This window comes from Equus quagga, chromosome 10, assembly GCF_021613505.1.
Source record: "Equus quagga isolate Etosha38 chromosome 10, UCLA_HA_Equagga_1.0, whole genome shotgun sequence".
Lineage (NCBI taxonomy): Eukaryota > Metazoa > Chordata > Mammalia > Perissodactyla > Equidae > Equus > Equus quagga.
Genome location: NC_060276.1, coordinates 76,483,175 through 76,498,929, shown reverse-complemented (window position 1 = coordinate 76,498,929; position 15,755 = coordinate 76,483,175). Strand labels below are relative to the sequence as shown.

General features: G+C 36.0%; 1 long non-coding RNA gene across 1 annotated transcript; it reads left to right on the top strand.

Moving 5' to 3' along the window:
- Nucleotides 1-2,418: 2,418 nt before the first annotated feature.
- LOC124246014 (uncharacterized) lies at nt 2,419-4,566 on the top strand. Its single transcript, XR_006890375.1, has 3 exons — nt 2,419-2,564; nt 3,496-3,615; nt 4,147-4,566. It is a non-coding gene; the product is annotated as an uncharacterized LOC124246014 (long non-coding RNA).
- Nucleotides 4,567-15,755: the final 11,189 nt, after the last annotated feature.

The window sequence follows — 15,755 nt, the reverse complement described above, 5'->3', positions numbered from 1 at the left end:
GTTTCAGATTTTTTTACACCATGTTGAATATATTGTCACACTCTTCCCTGGACTGCAAGGTTTCTGGTGAGAAATCCACAACTATCCCTATGCAGGTTTCTTTCTATGAGATGTTCTCCTTTCTCCTGTTGCCTTCAGAATTCTCCTTTTGTCTTTGATTTTTGATAGTTTGACTATAATATGTCTGAGTGAAGTCCTCTTTGGGCCAAACCTGTTTGGGACTTTTAAGTTTTGCATACCTGGATGCCCATAGTTCTTTCCCTAATGGTAGATTTTCAGCCATTGTTCCTTTTGAAAAACTTTCTTTCCCTTTCTCTCTCTCTTCCCCTTCTGAGATTTCCACAATGTGTATATTACTTTTTTAAGGAAGACCCCACAATCTCATAGGCTTTCTTCATGTCTTTATTCTTTTTTTTCTTTTTTATTATTTGACTGTAAAATTTGAAATGACCTATCATCAAGTTCACAGATTTTTTTTGTCTGCTTGTTTAATACAGTTGATGATTTTCATTGAATTTTTCATTTTATTCATTGAATTCTTCAACTCCAGAATTTATGTTTATGTTTTAAATAATTTCCAACTCTTTATTTCCTCAGCCATATTGAGGTACAATGGACAAGTAAAATTGCAAATATTTAAGGTGTACAACATGACGACTTGTTATATTTTTATATTGTGAAAATATTACCACTATGAAATTAACATATCCATCACCTGTCTCCATTAAGTGTGAGAACAATTAAGATTTACTATCTTAGCAAATTTAAAATACACCATACAGTATTATTAACTAAAGTTACCATGCTATACATTAGATCTGCGGAACTTATTCATCTTATAACTGAAAGTTTGTACTTTAGAAAAACATGTCCCTATTTACTCCATTCAACAGCCCTGAGAAAACATCATTCTCCCATTTCTGTGTGTTTCACATTTTTTTGATTTCACATATGTGACATCATACAGCACTTCTTTTTCTTGGTCTGGCTTATTTTACTTAGCATTGTGCCCTCCAGATTCATCCATGTTTTTGCAAAAGGCATGTTATTCTATGGTGTGTGTGTGTGTGTGTGTGTGTAAGTGTATATATATATATATATACTTTATATTTTCTTTATCTATTCATCCATCGAGGGACAATTAGGGAGTTTCCAGATATGGCTATTTTGAATTATGCTTCAATGAACATGGGATAGCAGATATCTCTTCAGGATACTGATTTCATTTCCTATGAATATATACCAGGTAGTGGGATTACTGGTGGATATATTTTAAATTTGTCTAGGAAATTCCATACTGCGTTCCATAATAGCTGTACCATTTTACATTTCCACCAGGAATGTATGACAATTTCCTTTTCTCAACATCCTTACCAACACTTCTTATTTTTTAATGTTTTTGATAATAGTCATCCTAAGAGGTGTGAGGTAATATCTTATTGTGCTTTTGATATGCATTACCCTAGTAATTATTGATGTTGAGAATCTGTTCATGTGCTTGTTGGACATTTGTATGTTTCTTTGGGATAATGTCTATTCAGGTCCTTTGCTAATTTTCTTTTCTTTTTATTTTTTGGTGAGGGAGATTGTCCCTGGGCCAACATCTGTGCCAATCTTCCGCTATTTTTTATGTGGGACACTGCCAAAGCATGGCTTGATGAGTGATGCATAGGTCCACACCTGAGACACAAACCTGTAAACACTGGGCTGCTGAAGCAGAGCATGTGAACTTACCCACTACACCACCGTGCTGGCCCCCCTTTGCTCATTTTTTGATTGGGTTGTTTGTTTTTTTCTATTGAATTGTATGATTTTTATATTTGAATATTAACTTTTCATCAGATATATGATTTGCAAATATTTTACCCTAACCCATAGGTTTCCTTTCCATTTTTGTCATTTTTTCCTTTTCTGTGCAAAGAAAATTAGTTTCATGCAGTCCCATTTGTATATTTTTGTGTTTGTTGCCTGTGATGTTGGTGTTATATCCAGGAAAACATCAAGACCAATGTCAAGGAAAATTTTCCCTATTTTATAATAGATTTATGGTTTCAGGTCTTATGTGAAGGAGACCTGGCATGAAATGTGGTTGTGCTTGCATGCGAGGCATCCACAAGACTGGCTGGACTTTTCTGCAAACAGAATGTTCTGCCTGGTGAACTCACAAGGCCCCAGGGAAAACATTGCTTGCAAACAAGGATGTTTTATCAGTTCCTCAAAAGGAACAAGCCTGGGGCCTTGGGAGTTTGAAACATTATGAAGGAACCTGTTATAAACAGATGTGTAAGGGAAAGGTCATTATTGTGGGACGCTTGCACAGGCTTAGGTGGCTGACTCACTGCTTTGGCAAAAGGCCGGCTTTGTTTAGAGGCTATAAGAATAAAGAGCTCGAGGAACTCGAGGAGACTACACAGCAACCAGTGTTCGTGTTTTCATTTTGTTGGCGGCATCTGGCACCCAACGTGGGGCCCAACGAAACTGAAAGAGTAAGCACCCTGGAAAAGTGAAAGGGGGACTTTCAGGAATAGGTAAATCTCGATGCAGGGCTCGACGAGACCGAAAGGGTAAGCACCCCGGAAAAGTGAAAGGGGGACTTTTGGGAATAAATAAATCATGGGGAATTCTAATTCTCTAAGGTCACAGTATTTAGACCTCATAAAGGGACTCCTTAAGTCCATCGGGGAAAAAGCGTCCTCTCGGCGCTTGAATGAATTATTTCTGCATATTGAATGCCATTGTTATTGGTTTCGTCATCAGACAAAGGCTCAGTTAAATTTGAGGGAGTGGAAGCAAGTTCAAAAGGAGTTGCTGAAGCAACACCAGTGGGGAAACGTTATGTCTCTTAAACTCTGGACTCTCTGTAGCGCCATTACTCAGGCGCTTGAAATTTTTGAAACAGATAGTGAGGTTAACTCCCGTCCTAGTGAGGCTCATTATGAGGACGTTCCGGTGGAAGAAAAAGATACAAAGGAGGGATCTTGCCCTCCCCCTCCACCGGAGCCTCCTGATGAGACTTCTAAGTCTAGCTCAGATTCTGAGGAGGATAGTGATGAGGAAGAAGAAAAAGATAAATTGATTTTCAAAATGGCTACTGCCTTGAAACCTCAGCGACAGGACACTTGCTTTAATTGAGGGCAGTTTCTGGACATTTGACTGTATGAACTGATAATTTTGCCTTAAATGTGTCTCAAAGTTCTGGACTTTTTCAGGTTCATCTGCATAAGAATAACACCTACACTGCAACTGCTTGTGTCAAATTTCCCTATTCCTTACTATCAGGGAAAATTATGTTAAATGTTACAGAGGGATATGTAAATAGTACTGCTGATTTTGTCTTTACTCAATGTGTAAATAAGACTTGGTGGGAGACAATCGAAGATACCAACAAATCTGTAATGATTGTAAAAGCTCGTTCCGAGCTTTGGATGCCTGTTAATCTGACATGTCCTTGGTCTGACTCTATTGCTGTTTCACATCTGTATGATTCCCTTCAAGTTGTTCTACATCGCTCCCGTCGACTAGTGGGATTGATCATCGCGACTATCCTTGCGGTTGCATCCGTTACTGTGATGGCAGCATCTGGCACCCAACGTGGGGCCCAACGAAACTGAAAGGGTAAGCACCCTGGAAAAGTGATGGCCGCTGTGGCCAGCCTGGCACTGCAGCAGCAGGAGATACAAACTGTGGACTTTATCAGGGAATGGCATAAGGACTCTCATGCCTTATGGCAACAGCAGAAGGACTTAGATGCTCAATTAGCTACCGATGTAATTAACTTGCAACATACTGTATCTTGGTTAGGGGATCAACTGACAGTTCTTGCTACCAGCAATATATTGAAATGTGATTGGAATTCTACACAAATGTGTGTCACCCCACTGCATTTTAACATGTCAGAAGGATGGGAAAAGATTAAGCACTCTTTACGGGGTCATCAAAATTTAACTGCAGAGATAATGCAACTTGAACAATCTATTGCAGACACTTTCAGTAAAGAATTGCCTAAATTGACGGGGGATGACCTATTAAAGGGACTGCAGGAGGGGTTAAACCGTTTGAATCCCTTGGGGCATGTAAATACGCTATTGTCTACTTCTTTGGGAAATCTGGTGCTAATATTGATTTTATGCTTGCTTCTCTATGTAGTCTTCCGGCGCTGGAGAAAGCAACAACAACTAAAAAGGATCGTTAAGACCGTTGCGCATGCTGTCCGTCACAATGCTAACAAAAGAGGGGGAGATGAAGGAGACCTGGCATGAAATGTGGTTGTGCTTGCACGCGAGGCATCCACAAGACTGGCTGGACTTTTCTGCAAACAGAATGTTCTGCCTGGTGAACTCACAAGGCCCCAGGGAAAACATTGCTTGCAAACAAGGATGTTTTATCAGTTCCTCAAAAGGAACAAGCCTGGGGCCTTGGGAGTTTGAAACATTATGAAGGAACCTGTTATAAACAGATGTGTAAGGGAAAGGTCATTATTGTGGGACGCTTGCGCAGGCTTAGGTGGCTGACTCACTGCTTTGGCAAAAGGCTGGCTTTGTTTAGAGGCTATAAGAATAAAGAGCTCGAGGAACTCGAGGAGACTACACAGCAACCAATGTTCGTGTTTTCATTTTGTCGGCAGCACTTATGTTTAACTTTTTAATGTTTTGAGCTAATTTTTTTTTGGGGGGTGAGGAAGATCAGCCCTGAGCTAACGTGTTGTTCATCTTCCTATTATTGCTTGAGGAAGATTGTTGCTGAGCTAACATCTGTGCCAATCTTCCTCTATTTTGTATGTGAGATGCTGCCACAGCATGGCCAGATGAGCAGTATTTATATCCATGCCTTGGATCCAAACCAATGAACCCCAGGCCACTGAAGTGGAGCACATGAACTTAAACCACTATGCCACATGGCCAGCCCCTTGAGCTAATTTTTTGAGTGCTGTAATATAAGAAACAAATTTCTTTAGCATGTGGCTATCCAATTTTCCCAGCACTATTTATTGAAGTGTGAAGGAAGGATCTTTTACCTCTTGTGTATTCTTGGCATTTTTGCTGGAATTTAGTTCACTATATATGCCTGAAATTATCTCTAGGCTTTCTATTCTGTCACATAGGTTTATATGTTCAGTTTAATGCCATTATCTTACTATTTTGATCATTATACTTTTGTAGTATAGTTTGAATTCAGGAAGTGTGTTGCCTCCAGCTTTATTATTTATGAATATTACTTTGGCTATTCAAGGTCTTTTGTGATTCTATAAGAAATTTAGAATATTTTTCAATTTCTGTGAAAGATGCCATTGAATTTCTTTTTATATTTTTATTGAGGTTATGATAGTATACAACATTGTGAAATTTCAGTTGTACATTATTATTTGTCATTCATCTTAGAGGTGTTCCCTTCACCTTTTGTGTCCACACCCCAACCCCCTTCTCCATGGAAACTACTAATCTGTCTCTTTGACCATGTGTTTATCATCCACATATGAGTGGAATCATACAGAGCTTGTCTTTCTCCATCTGGCTTATTTTGCTTATAATACCCTCAAGGTCCATTCCTGTTGTTGTGAATGGGACAATTTTATCATTTTTCATGGCTGAGTAGTATTCCACTGTATATATATATACCATATCTTCTTTATCCAGTCATCAGTTTATGGGCTTAGGTTGCCTGCAGGTCTTGGCTATTGTGAATAATGCTGCAATGAACACAGGGGTACATGAGTCTTTTTGAAATGCTGATTTGAAGTTCTTTGCATAGATATCCAGTAGTGAGATGGCTGGGTCATATAGTATTTCTATTTTTAATTTTTTGAGAAATCTCCATACTGTTTTCAATAGTGGTTCCACCAGTTTGCATTCCTACCAGCAGTGTATGAGGATTCCTTTCCTCCACAAACTCTCCAATATTTGCTATTTTTTGTCTTCATTATTATAGCCATTCTAACAGGTGTACAGTGATATCTTAGTGTAGTTTTGATTTGCATTTCCCTGATAATCAGTGATGATGAGCATCTTTTCATGTGCCTATTGGCCATCCATATATCTTCTTTGGAGAAATGTCTATTCATATCACCTGCCCATTTTTTTGGATTGGGTTGTTTGATTTTTGTTGTTGAGTTGTGTGAGTTCTTTATATATTATGGAGATTAACCCTTTGTCAAATAGATGATTTGAAAATATTTTTCCCAGTTGGTGGGTTGTCTTTTCATTTCAATCCTATTTTCCTTTGCCTTGTAGAAGCTTTTTAGTCTAATGAAGTCACACTTGTTTATTCTTTCTATTGTTTCCCCTGTCTAAGGAGACATGGTGTCTGAAAAGATCCTTTTAAGACTGATGTCAAAGAGTATATTGCCTATGTTTTCTTCTAGAAGTCTTATGGTTTAAGGTATTACCTTTAAGTCTTTGATCCATTTTGAGTTTGTTTTTTTGAATGGCATAAGAGAATGGTCTACTTTCATTCTTTACATGTGGCTGTCCAGTTTTCCCAACATCATTTGTTGAAGAGACTTTTCTTTCTCCATAGTATGTTCTCAGCTCCTTTGTTCCCCTTTAATCCTTTAATGCTTCCTCTCTGGTAACCACTAATCTATTCTCTTTGTCCATCTTATAGTTTCTCTTCTACACATGAGTGAAATCATATGGTGTTTGTCTTTCTTTGTCTGGCTTATTTTGCTTGACATAATATTTTCAAGGTCTGTCCATGTTGTTGTGAATGAGACAATTTTGTCTTTTTTATGGCTGAGTAGTATTCCATTATATATATATATATGTATATATATATACACACACACACACATCTTCGTTATCCATTTTTCAGTGAATGGGCACTTGGGTTGCTTCCACATCTTGGTTATTTTGAGTAATGCTGCAATGAAGATAGGGGTGTAAAAGTCTCTCTGATTGATTTAGAGTTCTTTGGATAAATACCCAGTAGGGGGCTAGCTGGGTCATATGGTATTTCTATTTTTAACTTTTTGAGAAATCTCTGTACTGTTTTCCATAATGGCTGGACCAGTTTGCATTCTCACCAGCAGTGTTTGAGGGTTCTCTTTTCTCCACATCCTCTCCAACATTTGTTATTTTTTTCTTGGTGATTATAGCCATTTTAAGGGTTGTAAGGTGAGATCTCAGGGTAGTTTTGATTTGCATTTCCCTGATGGGTAGTGATGTTGAACATTTTTTCATGTGGCTATTGGCCATTTGTATATCTTCTTTGGAAAATATCTGTTCATATCCTCTGCCCATTTTTTGATTGGGTTGTTTTGTTTTTTTGTTATTTTGTGTGAGTTCTTTATATATTTTAGAGATTAACCTTTTGTCAGATATGTGATTTGCAAATATTTTCTCCCAGTTAATGGGTTGTCTTTTCATTTTGTTCCTGGTTTCCTTTGCCTTGCAGAAGCTCTTTAGTGTGATGTAGTTCCATTTGTTTATTTTTTCTTTTGTCTTCCTTGTCCGAGCAGACATTGTATTCAAAAAGATACTTCTAGGACTGATGTCAAAGAATGTACTGCCCATGTTTTCTTCTAGGAGTTTTATGGTTTCAGGTATTACCTTCAAGTCTTTAATGCATTTTCATTATGGTCTAGTTTCCTTCTTTTACATGTGTCTGTCCAATATTCCCAGTACCATTTATTGAAGAGTTTTTCCTTTCTCCATTGTATGTTCTTACGTCCTTTGCTGAAGATTAGCAGTCCATACATGTGTGGGTTTATTTCTGGGTTTTCTATTCTGTTCCATTGATCTGTGTGTCTGTTTTTGTACCACTACCATGCTGTTTTGATTACTATAGCTTTGTAGTATATTTTGAAGTTAAGGATTGTGATGCCCACAGCTTTGCTCCTTTTTATCAGGATTTCTTTGGCGATTCAAGGTCTTTGTTGCCAAATACGAATTTTAGGATTCTTTGTTCTACTTCCAAGAATGACATTGGAATTTTGATTGGGATTGCACTGAATCTGTAGATTGCTTTAGGTAGTATGAACATTTTAAGTATGTTTTTCTTCCAATCCATGAGCATGGGATATCTTTACATTTCTTTATGTTATCATTAATTTCTCTCAATAATGTCCTATAATTGTTCACTCCATAGGTCTTTCACTTCTTCAGTTAAATTTATTCCTAGGTATTTTATTCTTTTTGTTCAGGTTGTAAACAGAATTGTATTCTTGAGTTCTCTTTCTGTTACCTCGTTATTAGAGTATAAAAATACAACTTACTTTTGTAAGTTGATTTTGTACCCTGAACTTTGCTGTGGCTGTTGATTATTTCTAATAGTTTTCCAATGGATTCTTAGGGTTTTCTATGTATAAAATCATGTCATCTGCAAACAACAAGAGTTTCACTTCTTCATTGCCAATTTGGATACTGTTTATTTCTTTCTCTTGCCTAATGTCTATGGCCAAATCCTCTAGTACTATGTTGAAAAAGTGGGAAGAGTGGGCACCCTTATCTTCTTCCTGTTCTCCAAGGGATGGTTTCAGTCTTTCCCCATTGAGTATGATGTTGGCTGTGGGTTTGTCATATATGGCCTTTATTATGTGGAGCTACTTTCCTTTTATACCCATTTTATTGAGTTTTTATCATAGATTGGTGGCAGATCTTGGTAATGTTTTTGCTGCATTTATTGAGATGATCATGTGGTTTTTATCCCTCATTTTGTTAATGTGTTGTATCACATTCATTGATTTGGGGTTGTTGAAACATCCCTGCGTCCCTGGTATAAATCCCAATTGATCATGGTGTTTGATCCTTTTAATGTATCGCTGTATTGGGATGCCAATATTTGGTTGAGGATTTTTGCATCTATGTTCATTAGAGATATTGGCCTGTAATTTTCCTTCTTTGTGTTGTCCTTGTCTGGCTTTGGGATCTGTGTGATGTTGACTTTGTAAAATGCATTAGGAAGTATCCCACCTTCTTCAATTTTTTTTAATAGTTTGGTAAGGATAGCTATCAAATCTTTGAATGTTTGGTCGAATTCTCCAGAAAAGCCATCTAAATCTGGACTTTATTTTGGGGGAGGTTTGATTACTGTTTCAATCTCTTTACTTGTGATTGGTCTATTCAGATTCTCCGTTTCTTCTTGATTCAGTTTTGGAAGGTTGTATGAGTCTAAGAATCTATCTATTTTATCTACATTATCCAATTTGTTGACATATAGTTTTTCACACTAGTCTCATAATCATTTGTATTTCTGTGGTATCTGTTTTAATTTCTCTTGTTTCATTTATAAATTTATTTGAGCCTTCTCTCTTGTTTTCAACGAGTCTGGCTAAGGAGTTGTCAATTTGGTTTATCTTCTCAAAAAACAAGCTCTTAGTTTCATTGATCTTTTCTACTTTTTTTGTTTTAATTTCATTTATTTCTGCTCTAATTTTTTATTATTTTCCTCCTTATGCTGGCTTTGGGCTTTGTTTGTTTTTCTTTTCCTATTTCTGTTCTTATAGCTTAAGATTGCTTATTTGAGATTTTCTTTTTTGTTAAAGTGGGCCTGTATTGCTGTGAGTTTCCCTCTTAGGACTGCTTTTGCTGCATCCCATATGAGTTGGTATGATGTATTTTCATTTTCATTTGTCTCCAGATATTTTTTGATTTCTCCTTTAATTTATTCAATGATCCAATTGTTCAGTAGCTTGTTTAGTCTTGACATATTTGTCACTTTCCCAGCTTTTTTCTTGTAGTTGATTTCTTGTTTCTTGATAGCATTGTTGTTGGCAAAGATGCTTGATATGATTTCAATCATCTTAAATTTATTGAGGCTTGCCTTTTTTCCCAACTTATGGCCTATCTTTGAGAATATTCCATGTGCACTTCAGAAGAATGTGTATTCTGCTGATTTTGGGTGGTGTGTTCTATATATATTAACTCCATCTGGTCTAGTTTTTCATTTAATTCCACTATCTCTTGTTGAATTCTGTCTAGATGATCTATCCATTGATGTAAGTGGGATGTTAAGGTCCCCTACTATTATTGTGTTGCTGTTAATATCTCCTTTTAGGTTTGTTTGTAGTTGCTTTATATATTTTGGTGCTCTTCGGTTGGGTGCATATATATTTATAAATGTTACATCCTCTTGGTGGAATGTCCCTTTTATCATTGTATACTGCCTCTCTTCATCTCTCATTCCTTTTTTTTTATCTTGAAGTCTACTCTGTCTAAGTATGGAAACACCTGCTTTATTTTGTTTGCCATTAGCTTGGAGTATCATCTTCCTTCCCTTCACTCTGAGCCTGTCTTTAGAGCTGAGATGCATTTCACAGAGGGAGCATATGGTTGGGTCTTGTTTTTTAATCCATCCAGCCACTCTGTGTCTTTTGATTGGAGAATTCAATCCATTTATACTTAGGGTGATTATTGATATATGAGAGCTGAATGCTGGCATTTCATCACTTGTTTTCCAGTTATCCTGTATTTCTCTTGTTTCTTGTCCCATGTATTTTGGACTGCCAGTTCAGTTTGGTAGTTCTATATGTTAGTTTTCTCAGTTTTCTCTTTACTTTTCATTTGTTTCTCTGTTCTGATTATTTGTTTAGTGGTTACCTTGACTTTTGTATATAATATCTCGTAGATGAGACAGTCAATTTCCTGAAAGCCTATTATTTCCTTAGTCTATTCAGATTTCATCCCTCTTCTCCTCCTCTTCTAAGTTGTTGTTGTCACAACTTATTTCATTTTGTGTTGTGAGTTTGTGGTTAAAATGACCTGATAATAGTTATTTTTCATGTTTTCCTTCCCTTATCATATTGTTATAATTAATTGTTTGCTAACCTGTTCTGATAGAGAGCTGGGATTTTCCGATTTTGTCTGCCTACTTATTTCCTTGCTCAAGGCATCATAAAACTTTTCTTTTTTTTCAGGTATGAGGGCTTTCTTGGTCATTTCTTGTTGGGGAAATCTTGTGGCGATAAACTCCCTCAGCTTTTGTTTGTCTGGGAAAGATTTTATTTCCCCATTATATCTGAAGGATATTTCCACTGGATAGAGTATTCTTGGTTGAAAGATTTTGTCTTTCAGAATTTTAAATATATCATTCCATTTTCTCTTATTCTGTAAGGCCTCTGCTGAGAAATCCACTGCAAGCCTGATAGGGGTTCCTTTATAAGTTATTTTCTTCTTCCTTGTAGCCTTTAATACCTTTTCTTTGCCATTTACTTTTGGCAGTTTTACTATTATATGCCCTGGTGAAGGTCTTTGTACATTGATGTAATTAGGAGTACTATTAGCTTCAATTACTTGTAATTACATCTACTTCCCCAGACTTAGGAAGTTCTCAGCTATTATTTCTTTGAACAAGCCCTGTGCTCCTTTCTCCCTCCCTTCTCCCTCTGGAATACCCATAATCCTTATATTGCATTTCCTAATTGAGTTGGATATTTCTCAGAGGATTCCTTCATTTGTTTTTTCTATTTATTTTTGTATTGCAGGAACGTTGGATTATAACGTTATATAGCTTTCAGATCTACATTGTAATATATTTCAAATTCTGTGTATATTACATCATGTGCAACACAAAAAAAAACTAATTACAGTCCATCACCACACACATGAACCTAATCACTCCTTTTGCCCTCCTCCATCCTCCCTTCCCCTATGGTAACCACCAATCCAATCTCTGTTGCAATGTGCTTGTTTCTCCTTGTTATTATCTTCTACTTATGAGTGAGATCATATGGTATGTGACTTTCTCCATCTGACTTATTTCACCTAGGAAAATACACTCAAGGCCCATCCATGTTGTGACAAATGGTCGGATTTCATCATTTCTTATGACTGAGTAGTATTCCATTATGTATATATACCATATCTCCTTTATCCATTCATCCCTCAATGGGCATCTAGGTTGCTTTGAAGTCTTGGCTATTGTGAACACTGCTGCAATGAACATAGCCATGCATGTATCTTTATGCATTTGTGTTTTCAAGTTCTTTGGATAAATACTCAGCAGTAGAATAGCAGGATCATATGGTAGATCTGTTTTTTAATTGTCTGAGGATACTCCATACTGTTTTTCATAGTGTCTGCACCAGTTTGCACTTCCACCAGCAGGGTACAAGGGTTCCCTTGTCTCCACATCCTCTTGAACAATTGTTTCCTGTCTTGTTAATTATAGCCATTCTGAATGGAGTGAGGTGATATGTCATTGTAGTTTTCATTTGCATTTCCTTGATAGTTAATGATGTTCAGCATCTTTTCATATGCCTGTTGGCCATCCATATATCTTCTTTGTAGAAATGTCTGTTCTGATCTTTTGCCCATTTTAAAATTGGGTTGTTGGGTTTTTTTGTTGTTGAGCTGTGTGAGTTCTTTGTACATTTTGGGTATTAACCCCTTATCTGATATATGGTTTGCAAATATCTTCTCCCAATTGTTAGGTTGTCTTTTCGTTTTGTTGATGGTATCCTTTGCTGTGCAGAAGCTTTTTAGTTTGATGTGGTTCCATTTGTTCATTTTTTCTTTTGTTTCCCTTGCCCAGTCAGACATGATACATGAAAATATGCTGCTCAGACCAATGTCAAAGAGCATAATGCCTACGATTTCCTCTAGAAGTTTCATGGCTTAGGGTCTTACATTCAAGTCTTTAATCCATTTTGAGTTGATTTTTGTGCATGGTGTAAGGTAATGGTCTACTTTCATTCTTTTGCATATGGCTGTCCAGTTTTCCCAAGCCCATTTATTGAAGAGGCACTCCTTTCCACATCATATGCTCTTGACTCCCTTGTCGAATATTAGGTGTCCATAAGTGTGTGGGTTTCTCTCTGGTCTCTCAATTTTGTTCCATTGATCTGTGCGTCTGTATTTGTGCCAGTACCATGCTGTTTTGTTTACTATGGCTTCGTAGTATATTTTGAAATCAGGGAGTGTGATATCTCCAGCTTTGTTCTTTTTCACAGGAACCCTTTGGCTAATCAGGGTCTTTTGTTCCATATAAATTTCAGGATTCTTTGTTCTATTTCTGTGACAAATGTTTTGGAAGTTTGATAGGGATTGCATTGAATCTATAGATTGCTTTAGGATGTATGGATAATTTAGCTATATTAATTCTACCAGTCCAAGAGCACTGAATATCTTTCCATTTCTTTGTGCCTTCTTTGATTTATTCCAACAATTTTCTATAGTTTTCAGTGTACAGATATTTCACCTCTTTGGTTAAGTTTATTCCTAGGTATTTTATTCTTTTTGTTGCAATTGTAAATGGGACGGTATTCTTAATTTCTCTTTCTGCTACATCCTTGTTATTGTATAGAAATGCAACTGATTTTTTTGTTGATTTTGCATTCTGCTACTTGAATATTCATTTATTATTGCTAAAATTTTTTAGCAGATTCTTTAGGGCTTTCTATATATAAAATCATGTCATCTACAAAGAGTGACAGTTTCAATTCTTATTTTCCAATATGGATCCCTTTTATTTCTCTTTCTTGCTTGATTGCTCTTGCTAGGACTTCCAATACTATGTTAAATAAGAGTGGTGAAAGTGGTCATCCTTCTCTGGTTCCTGTTCTTAGAGAGATAACTTTCAGTTTTTCTCTGCTCAGAATGATATTTTCTGTGAGTTTGTCATATATGGTCCTTATTATGTTGAGATATTTTCCTTCTATACCCATTTTATTTAGAGTTTTTATCATACATGGATGCTGTATCATGTCAAATGCTTTCTCTGCATCTATTGAGATGATCATGTGATTCTTATTCTTCATTTTGTTAATGTGGTGTATCACGTTGATAGATTTGAGGATGTTGTACTATCCCTGCATCCCTGGGATGAAACCCACTTGATCATGTTGTATGATCTCTTTAATGTTTTGTTGAATTCTATTGGCTAGTATTTTGCTGAGGATTTTTTACATCAATGTTCATCAGTGATATTGGCCTGTAATTTTCTTTTTTTGTGTTGTCCTTGTCCGGTTCTTGTATCAAAATAATGTTGGCTTCATAGAATGAGTTAGGAAGCCTCCCCTCCTCTTCAATTTTTTGGAAGAGTTTGAGAAGAATAGGTATTAAGTCTTCTTTGAATGTTTGGTAGAATTCACCAGGGAAGCCATCTAGTCCTGGACTTTTATTTTGGGGGAGGTATTTGATTGCTGTTTCAATCTCTTTACTGGTTATTGGTCTATTAAAATTCTCTACTTCTTCTTGGTCCATTTATGGAAGGTTGTATGTTTCTAAAAGTTTATCTATTTCTTCTAGATTATCCAATTTGTTGTTATATAGCTTTTCATAGTATTCTCTTATTATCTTGTGTATTTCTGAGGTATCTGTTGTAATTCTCCTCTTTCATTTCTGATTTTATTTATTTGAGCAGTCTCTATTTTTTCTTGGTGAGTCTAGCTAAGGCTTTTTCAATTTTGTTTATTTTCAAAGAAACAGATCTTGGTTTCATTAATTTTTTCTATTATTTTTCAGCCTCTATTTCATTTATTTCTGCTCTGATTTTTATTATTTCCTTCCTTCTGTTGATTTTGGGCTTTGTTTTTTCTTCTTTTTCCAGTACCTTCAGATGTACTGTTAGCTTGTTTATTTGGGGTTTTTCTTCTTTGTTGAGGTAGGCCTGAATTGCTATAAACTTCCCTCTTAGAATTGCTTTTGCTGTATCCCACATATTTTGGCATGTCATGTTTTCATTTTCATTTGTCTCCAGGAATTTTTTGATTTCTCCTTTGATTTCTTCATTGACCCAATCGTTGTTCAGTATCATTTTTTTTAATCTCCACATTTTTGTGGCTTTTCTGGTTTTCTTCCTGTAGTTGATTTCTAGTTTCATACCTTTGTGGTCAGAAAAGATTTATGCTACTATTTTGATCTTCTTAAATTTATTGAGACTTGTTTTGTGGCCTAATATGTGATCCATCCTGGAGAATGTTCCATTTGCATTTGAAAAGAATGTGTATTCTGTGGTTTTTGGATGGAGTGGTCTATATATATCCACTAAGTCCATCTGGTCAAAACTGTCAATTAAGGCCAGTGTTTCCTTATTGATCTTCTGTTTGGATGACCTATCCATTGGTGTAAGTGGAGTATTAAAGTTCCCTACCATTATTGTGTTACTGTCTATTTCTGCTTTTATGTCTGTTAATAATCACTTTATATATTTAGGTGTTCCTATGTTGGGTGCATAGATATTTACAAATGTTATATCTTCTTGTTGGATTGTTCCCTTTATCATTATGTAGTGCCATTCTTTGTCTCTTTTCACAGTTTTTGTTTAAAGTTTGTTTTCTCTGATGTAAGTATTGCTACCCCTGCTTTCTTTTCATTGTGTTTTGTGTGGAATATCTATTTCCATCCTTTCACTTTCAGTTTGTGAATGTCTTTATGTCTGAAGTGAATCTCTTGTACGTAGCAAGTGTATGGGTCTTTTTTTATGCAATTGGCCACCCTATGACTTTTGATTGGAGCATTTAGTCCATTGACATTTCAAGTAGCTATTGATAAAGATGTATTTATTGACATTTTGTTACTTTTTTTGCTTGGTGATTTAGTAGTTTTTCTCTGTAACTTTCTTTTTCTCTTGCTCACTTCCATTATGGTTTGATGGCTTTCTTTAGTAATATGTTTGATTTATTTTGTATTACTTATTTGCTTACTTATTATAGCTTTCTAATTTGTGATTACCCTGAGGATCCTATATAATATTCTATGTATATAACAGTCTATATTGAGTTGACAAACCTTTAGCTTTACTTCTTTCTAACAGCTCTACTTTTTCAGTCCACTCCTCCCACATTTTATGTATTTGAAATCATATATACTCCCTTGTTTTGT